The 9955-nt window shown below is 32.8% G+C and overlaps 1 non-coding gene across 1 annotated transcript; it reads right to left on the bottom strand.

Annotated features, from left to right (window-relative positions):
- Positions 1–4089: 4089 nt before the first annotated feature.
- LOC128041983 (small nucleolar RNA R71) lies at positions 4090–4196 on the bottom strand. Its single transcript, XR_008197191.1, has one exon. It is a non-coding gene; the product is annotated as a small nucleolar RNA R71 (small nucleolar RNA).
- Between the last annotated feature and the right edge of the window lie 5759 nt (positions 4197–9955).

Raw genomic sequence — 9955 nt, 5'->3', positions numbered from 1 at the left:
TGATATGTGAAACTTGTACAAGATGTTTGTGTGTTTGTTTTAGAGAAACAAACTTGTAAAAGAAGTTTATTTCATGGAAATTTCTCAGGTTCTCTAATGTAATCAGGACATCTTTCAAATTGGTAAGTGTGTAATGTTCATATTTACACGGGGAATTGACATATCCTAAATTTTCCCAACTCATGTTATGCGTCTGACATGATCAGTAACTATCATATATACTTGGAATTTTTCTCAAAAGTTAGAAATTTTGGGGACGAGAATTTTATTAATAGGGGAGAGTTGTAACACCCCAATTATGGCAAATTTAATGTTTTGAGGCGTATAGCAGTAAACAGTCTGTCTTGTGTGGTGTTATCGCCTAAATGATCATTTTGGTGCATACGTGTGGGAGTATAGTAACTGCCAGTTGAATTAGTAAGAATTTGATTTCATGATATTCCACAATATTAATGAGACATTCATGTTATGGGATAAAAGGGAAATATAGAATGAGGATTCGCCAAAGGTATAGTACGCCTAGTTTGTGTGGGATATTGTGCTAGTTAGACTTTAAGTAATCTAGTTAGAAACCACCTATATAGTTTAGCCTGAAAAGTTTGATAAAGGGAACTTATTTATATTTTTCTCAGAAACTGTAGGCCAATTAGAAGGCAAGTTCTGATACGTATGACACTTGTTAAATTCTAGTAAGTATGATGACTCATATTTATATGTGAAAGTGTGTTTTGAAAAGGGTTCTTCTTCCTTCTTCTTCCACTTCCTGAAGTGGAAATTACCGATGCCTTCCTCAAGTCTAGATGTACCTCTTTATCAATAATTTAGAAGCTAAGGTTATGTTATGATTAATGGCTATTCCATTGATAGGTAAGGATTACTACTCTACATGTTAAATTTTGAAAGAGTAAGTTTGTCAAAAGAGCATGAACAATAAGATTTATGTATAAGGCTTTACATGGGATTTGTAAGTGCTTGAATCGATGGTAAATTGTATACGAATGAGTCTTAATGATGTTCTTATGCTCTAAAAGCAATGGTTGCTGCTAATTCGAGATGGATATCCGGATCTAGAGTTTTGAACTACCGTTAGTCAGAATCAAGTGAGTTCAATGCTGACTCATGCATGTATAATGTTCATATCGAGAAATGCATGTAGGAAATTTATTGGACTATGAACCGACATTATGAAAAGTATAGCATGTGCATGGGTAGTGAATCTGATAAATTCAAGTATGAGATGATTTGTGTATGAGTACGAAAATGTTGAAGTATGGTTGAATATATATATGTTTGGAATGTATGTTATGAGATGTATGTTCTGTTGGGTGTATGTTAGCGAATTAAACTTATGGGCTTAGAGTGTGTTTGTACATGAAGAGTCTGTAAATGAGTATTTGTCTAGTCACCACGGTGGTACCTGATGAAGTTTGACAGGACAGAAAACATGAACTCTGAAGGAAAGTCCATGGCCATGGCACCCCTTGAAAAGGAACTAAGGAATGGTGATTACCCGATGGGGTTCTCTACGCGGCCTGGGACAATGATGGGCAAATGTAAATTCAAAATTATATAGGATTTTTCTATATATTTTTACCACCTTTTGACTTAATAGTTATATTAATTTTAAGTAATTATTAATAAATTAAGTGGATTTTGCTTAAATGTTAACATTCGACATGAATTTATGAAGTATGCAAAATTATGATTTATTACATTATTTTTATGCATAATTTATATTATTTTCTTGTTAATTATTAATATGTTAATTTCACTATACAGTCGGACCATGGAATATGAGATTAATATAAATGTTGTATGGACATACACACATCCAATCTGTTTGGACAGTAAGACCATACAAAATTGGGTCATAAGGATGTTAATTTGACCCAGTAAAAGTATTACTACATGATGGACATGTCTAATTAATTATTGGACCGAGAAACCATCCAACAAGGAGGAGTCAAGCCTAATATTGACACAAGCATATGGCTTCCTGAAAGTCAACTTTTGGATATTTTATTGGAGGTCCTTGTAGTTGGAAAATAATAGAAATTAGCACACCAACTTTATCTTTGAAACTGTCCACTTCATGACTAATAATAGCAAGGATTTGAATTCAAAATAAGCAATCAAACCACCTCTTTCTCAAAAAATTGTGGCAGGCCAAGCATGAGAGAAAATGAATGATTTTCAAACTTTATTTTTAGTAAACTTTACCCTTACTTTCACCTATAAATACCACACAACTTTCACCTTTCAAAGCATCCCTTAATCCCTCATCACTCATCCATCTTCTCTCTTCATAACATCCTTTCATTCTCTCTTGTTCTTTCCATTTCCATTCCATTTCCCCTCCATTTTAGCCAACAAAACCCTTGTCAAGATCATCTCTTGGCCGGCCACCTTAAGAAACCCTTAGTAAAGGAGCAATGAGCAGAACAGAGGAAAACCATAGTTAGAAAGATTGAAAGTCTGTTGAACTGAATTAGAGTTTTCTCTTTCGTTCTTGTTATTTAATTTAATCATGTTTGCTATGTGTTTATTGATCTTGACATCAACAATGTTAGCTTAATTATGTTTGCTAGGATGATTATGTTAATCCAATAATATTTGTTTGATTCATGTTTAACATGTTTGTGCCTCAATCGATCATGTTTTCAATTAAAATCAAGATGTATTACATTCATACGTGATTGAATGCATTCAAATTAGCTAAGCGATCCTAATCAGGCAACAGCTAGTAGACACATAATTGAAAAGTGCATTGCTGAATTTAGATCATTAAACCTGACTAAATTAGAGGTTCGTAATATCGTTAGCTCTATTATCTTGCATAATTTCTAGGTTTATGTGATTAAACTATTTCAAATGTAAATGTCTCATTTACCTTGCATAAATGCTAAGAAACCCTTAGTTAAATATGACCAGTAAAATGCATATTTCACTAAGTAAAAGATTCCGAGAGGACTTAATTTGGTTTCCAAACTCATGAAAGATCGAGTTGCCATGGAATGTTTTCTAAACCCTGTTAAGCATGATGAAAATGAATTGAGTTTATTAATATAATTATCCTAGCCTATTTTATGTTGATTGCCTTTGTTTTTAGAGTCCATCCATTCATTCATTTAGATCATTTGCATTTAGATTTAATTGCATTAGGAATCAATTTTCCATCTAGATAATTTAATCATCACCATTCAATTTATTATGTTTTTTTACATCAAACTGTTAACTATAATTTTACAAATAATTTATTAACATACACAGTCTCTATGGATACGATAACTTATTTTACTTACTTATTACTTGAACGACTATGTACACTTACACAAAAATCCTGTTACAAGTTTTTGGCATCGTTGTAGGGGACTGTTGCTTTAATCATTTTTTTGTGAAATTATTCCTTGCAAGTTGGTTTTTATCTTGTTTTTATTTAATTTCTAAATTTCCTAATTAATTCTTTATTATTATTCTTATTTTATTCTTTATTCTTTATTTTTTAGTTTTTTTTTTATTTTCTTTTCAGATCTTTATGAGCATAGATTGAATCATCGATTTACTCCCCGTAGACCCTGAAATCGAACGAGAATTTAGAAAAAGAAGATAAGAAATATTAGCCCAGAGACAAGCCGCAGAAATGGACCATGAAAATCAAAATGATGTTAAAGGGAATAAAGCCGCTAATGCTCGAAATCCAATCCTTATTTCTGATGATAGGGACCGACCCATAAGACAGTATGTTGTGCCACTTCTTAACAAACTAAATTTGGGAATTAGGAGACCGAAGATCGAGGCACTGTAGTTTGAATTGAAGCCTGTGATGTTTCAGATGCTTCAAATAGTAGGTCAATTCAGTGGAATGCCCATAGAAGATCCAAATCTTCACCTTCAATTGTTTGTAGAGGTGAGCAATTCCTTCACGATAGTCGATGTAACTGAAGATGCACTGAGGTTGAAGTTGTTCCATACTCGTTGCGAGATCGATCATGAGTATGGCTTAATTTGTTTCCATCAAACTCAATTTCTACTTGTCTAGAATTAGTTGAATGTTTTCTGGTAAAGTATTTCCCACCTAACAAAAATGCTAAGTTGAGGAATGAGATCACCACTTTTCAACAATTGGATGATTAGTCCTTATACGAGGCATAGGAAAGATTCAAGGAGTTACTACGTAGATGCCCTTATCATGGGATTTCACATTGTATCCAGTTGGAGACATTCTATAATGGTCTCAATGCACACACAAGGTTGGTGGTAGATGCTTCTTCGAATGGTGCTCTCTTGTCAAAGTCTTAAAATAAGGCTTACGAAATCATCGAGAGAATAGCCATTAATAATTACTAGTGGTTGACAAATCAAGCAGCTTCAAGAAGACGAGTAGCTGGAGTACATGAAGTATACGCCCTTAATTTACTCTCAACTCAGGTATCGTCTATCTCTTTAATGTTGAAATAGTTTACTACTAACAATTTAAATCATGTTGTAGCTCAGCCACCAATCCACTACCAAAGAGGTAGGCTCAACAACACTTAAATGCAGCATAGATTAAATCAACCTCTTGGTTTCAATCAACAAGTTCAAAACCCACTACAAGTTGAACCTTTAAATAATTTGGAGAATTTATTGAAGGAATACATTACTATAAATGATGTTTTAATTCAAGGCCAAGCAACAACAATGGAGAATCTAGAAAATCAAGTGGGATAATTAGCTAGTGAGCTTAGAAGCAAACCCCTAGGTGTTGTACCAAGCAACATAGAAAATTCTCCAACAATCGAGTCTTCTGATAATCTTGAGAACTTATTAAAATCATAAATGGTGAAGAATGATGGAAATTTAAGAAATTTGGAGAACCAGATGGGGCAACTAGCCAACAAACTTCGAAATAGACCACAAGGAGTTTTGCCCATTGACATGGAGAACCTAAGAAAATCGAGCAAGGATATTTGCAAAGTGGTCAATTTACGAAGAGAAAGGACTTTTGAACCTAATAAGGTTAAGGTTGAAGATGAACCTTCCCAGAAAAAGTAAAATCAAAAAACAGTTGAAATTCCTATAATAAAGAAGCAAAATTCTGCAAATTCTGAAAAGGTAAAATCTAAACTAGTGAATTCTAATAAGCTAACCTCTTCATTAGATAGAGATATATTACCTCGGATGAGTTATCTAATCCAAGCCAAAGTTCCAGAACCTTCATATCCTCAAAGACTCCAGCAACATAAATAGGATACGCAATTTAAAAGAATGTTGGATGTGTTGAAACAGTTACATATCAACCCCCCATTGGTAGAAGCTTTGGAGCAAATACCAAACTATGTGAAACCTATGAGGGAATTTCTGTCTAAGAAGAGAAGGTTTGGGGAATTTGAAACTGTAGCCTTCACTACAGAGTGTAGCCTATTTTCTCAAAACAAGTTGCCTTCTAAGTTGAAGGATCTAGGAAGTTTCATCATACCTTGCAATATTGGAGAATCCTATTGTAGTAAGGCTTTGTGCGATTTGGGATCAAGTATCAACTTAATGCCTACATCTGTGTTTAGACGATCAGGTATTGGTAAGGCCAAACCAACTACAATTACACTCCAATGGGCGGATCAATCTTTGACATACCCAAAAGCAAAGATCGAGATGTCTTGGTACGTGTTAATAAATTCATATTTTCTACTGACTTTATTATCTTAGATTTTGAAACAGATAAAAAAGTACCAATCATCCTAGGAAGGCCTTTCTTGGAAACTAGTAGGATGAGAATCGATGTGCAGAAATGTGAACTCACCATGCAAGTTCAAGATGAACAATTGACCTTTAATGTACTCAAGGCCCTAAGATCTCCTAATGAGGTTAAAGATTATTTTACTATCTCCGAGGAACACCTGTTGGTTCCTACAAAATTAGAATACAATGATCCATTAGAAGGTATTTCATCAGACTCTTCACATCAAGATAAGGATGATACATGTTTGAAAGCTAACTTGGAAGAATTCAATTTAAAAGTTCAGTTCAAGTCATTCGAGCTATCATCACATGAGTACAAGCAACCCAACCCATCAAGAGAAGAGCCATCTGAGTTAGACTTCACTGTTTTGAAAAGGCCTAAGAAAGGTATTGATTGGACTATTGCCAATACTTAAAAGGGATATGTTAAGGGACAAAAAAGTTCGATTCAATCTCGAGTATTTGATCCTGGGAAACTCGAATCTCAATGGTTAAAAGCAAGGATCATGAATCGCATCTTGACATTTAGTGGGTGGGACTTATACTAATGAAAGAAGTTATAACGAAAAATGACATAATTTCATTAAGGATCATCATGGGTAGGCAAATTTGTACGAATGACAGAAAATCAAGCAAAGCAAAATAGAAAGACTATTTCATGCTGCTATTTTTCGAGAAAATATTGAATACAATTGCAGGGCAACATTACTTCTTCTTTCTAGATGGATACGATTGGTATGATAAATGGTTGTTCGACATTGCCTTTGTCAGTGACAATCATCAATAACATTGAGGGAGACATTTTCACTCTCTCTGTCGTTAATTTATTTTCAATTTTTTTCTCTCTCATTTGAATAAATGACATGCTTAGAAATTATTTTTCTTGAATTAGCACTTCAAATTAATTCTATCTACGGATATTGGAACTTAAGTGGGACCATTTGTGACCCCTCTAACCTTTCCTAGGAATTTAATTTGAAGTAATTTTTTTTAGAAGAAATTATCTAAGTAGCCCAAAAGAAATTTTTCTTTTTCATTTTCATTCCCAATTTTAGTTTTATTTTTATGTTCAATAAGAGGTTCAAATTGGCCCAAGGTTTAATCAGTTTATTTCTATTAAGCTTTATTTCAGTGTAGGTAATAAAAATATTGTAGTTTTGAGCTCAAGGCCTAGAATAGTGATGAGGACAAAAATATCCAACACTCACTACCCCTTTCCTTCGCCGTAGCATCATTTCCCCACACTACAGCAATTTCAGAAAAAAAGGGGATGACACAAATTAATAAAAAGGGAGGATTCTTTTCTTAAGTATTTATATTCATCTTCTTAGTTAGTATTTTGCTTTCACATGATAAAAAAATTGCAAGCATGAATAACTTAAGCTCAATGCCTCCTCTATAATAAAAAGCTAAGTAGTGTGGTAATGTGAATGAACATGTCTAGGATTGGATTGTTGAGGAAGACTTGGTACTTAAGCAGTCTTCATGACGCACCTCTTTTTCTTGGTATCATACCTAGTGTTCAGTTCTCATTCATTACTTTGCTTACACAATGAGGACATTGCTTCTTTTTATGGTGGGGGTAAGGCAATATTAGCATGAAATTTATTTAAGGGAATATTTGCATGAATTTTAACTTTTTTTCTTAAGTATGTTTCAATGATTACACATAAGTATGCTAAAATAAAATGATATTCAGAGAAATTTTTTGTTCATAAGTTAACTCAAATGCAAGCATGATTTTTATTTAATCTAAGTTTTTTTATGTTATCTTAAGTTATGAAATTCTTGTGTGTTATTAGGTCTTATGTAGCATTTTTCTATGAAAATTGAATTTCCTTAGAAATAGACATGCATGAAGGTTTAAGTTTTTAGAATTGACTTAGTAACTTTCTTGAGGCAAAATCCAAGGAGGCATAAGAATCTAAACATGATTTAGGCACATTTTTTATGGATTGTTTGAGCCTTTCAAGCCTACCATATGAATTTGACCTTTGTAACATCAATTTGAGCCTTTGAGTCTATTTTTGCTATATACCTACATTATAAGCCATGCTACCATCTTTTTAAAATTTTCTTTTCTTTTTGCACCTATCTTAACTATACATGTCTTGGTAAGAAAAGATTGAGGAAAAATTCAAAAAGATGTACATGTTCTTCGTAAATAAAAAAAAAGATATGTTCAAACGTTAAAGAAAAAAAAGCAAAATAAATACTCAAGACATTGAGAAATCTTGTTCGGAATAAAGCTTCAAATTAAATTTGGGGAGGTAAAACCTGTTAGTAGGAAGGATGTACCTCGAAAATATCCAAGGTAAAACTAGAGGTAAGATTACTGAACCTAAAAATTCACTTCTCTTTTATCCCTACCTTGAGCCTATCCCTATTACAACCATATAAAAGACCTATTGATTTGGATGATTGTGCTAACTACATTAGTGGAGAGGAATTGATAAGTTCAACATATGAGGACCATTAATTAAACCTTGTGATTGTTTTGCTTGATCAATAAGGAGACTTTGATTGAATGGTGAATGGTATGTATGATCTTGAAAAGCATGCACTCTATGACTTATTCTAGCATTTTTCCACACTTAGAATAAAGTTTTGAAATAATGTTTGTATATAAGCGACTTATCAATAAAAATGGGTTGTGAACATGATTTTTTTGATGTATGCTTATGTGCAAAAGTCTATGCTACTTAATGATGTTACTTAAACAGATTGCAAGGATGCTCTATCTAAATTTTTGCTTTACATTACTTGGGACGAGCAATGGTTTAAGTTTGGGGGTGTGTAAACTCGAAATTATATAGGATTTTTCTATATATTTTTACCACCTTTTAACTTAATAATTATATTAATTTTGAGTAATTATTAATAAATTAAATGGATTTTGCTTAAATGTTAATATTGGACATGAATTTATGAAGTATGCGAAAATTATGCTTTATTAAATGATTTGTATGCGTAATTTATATTATTTTCATGTTAATCATTAATATGTTAATTTTCAAAATATAGTGGGACCATGGAAGGTGAGATTAATATAAATGTTGCATGGACATGCACACATCCACTCTGTTTGGACAGCAAGACCATACAAAACTGGGTTATAAGGATGTTAATTTGACCCAATAAAAGTATTATTACATGATGGACATGTCTGATTAATTATTGGACTAAGAAACCGTCCAACAAGGATGAGTCAATCCCAATTTAGGCACAAGCATATGGTTGCCCAAAAGTCAGCTTTGGAATATTTTATTAAAGGTCCCTACAGTTGGAAAAATATCAGAAATTGGCACACCAACTTTATCTTTGAAACCATCCAGTTCATGGCTAATAATAGCAAGGATTTGAATTCAAAATGAGGAGCCAAACCACCTCTTTCTCTACAAATTATGGCCGGCTAAGCATGAGAGAAAAGGAAGGATTTTCAAACTCTATTTTTAGTAAACTTTACCCTTACTTTCACCTATAAATACCACACACCTTTCACCTTTCAAAGCATCCCTTAATCCCTCATCACTCATCGATCAGTCTCTCTTCATAACATCCTTTCATTCTCTCTTGTTCTTTTCATTTCCATTCCATTTCCCCTTTCATTTTAGCCAACAAAACCCTTGTCAAGATCATCTCTTGGTCAGCCACCTTAAGAAACCTGTAGCAAAAAAGCAATGAGCAGAACGGAGGAACACCTTAGTTAGAAAGATCTGAAAGGCTGCTAAACTGAATTAGATTTTACTCTTTCCTTCTTGTTATTTAATTTAATCATGTTTGCTATGTTTTTATTGATCTTGACATCAAAAGTGTTAGCTTAATTCTATTTGCTAGGACGATTATGTTAATTCAATAATATTTGTTTGATTCATGTTTAACATATTTATGCCTCAGTTAGTCATGTTTTCAATTAAAATCAGGATGTATTTCATTCATACGTGATTGGATGCATTCAAATTAGCTGAGCAATCCTAACCAGACGACGACTAGTAGAAACATAATTGAAAAGTGCAATCCTAAATTTAGATCATTAAACTCGACTAAATTACAGGATCATAATATTTTTAGTTAGCTCTATTATCTTGCATAGTTTTTATGTTTATGTGATTAAATTGTTTCAAATGTAAATGTCCATGTTACCTTGTATAAATGCTAAGAAACCCTTAGTTTAATATGATCAGTAAAATGCATATTTTACTAAGTAAAAGATTCCGAGAGGACTTAATTTGGTTTC

Source organism: Gossypium raimondii, chromosome 6, assembly GCF_025698545.1.
Source record: "Gossypium raimondii isolate GPD5lz chromosome 6, ASM2569854v1, whole genome shotgun sequence".
NCBI classification, from domain to species: Eukaryota; Viridiplantae; Streptophyta; class Magnoliopsida; order Malvales; family Malvaceae; genus Gossypium; species Gossypium raimondii.
This window is presented reverse-complemented; position numbering and strand designations above follow the sequence as displayed.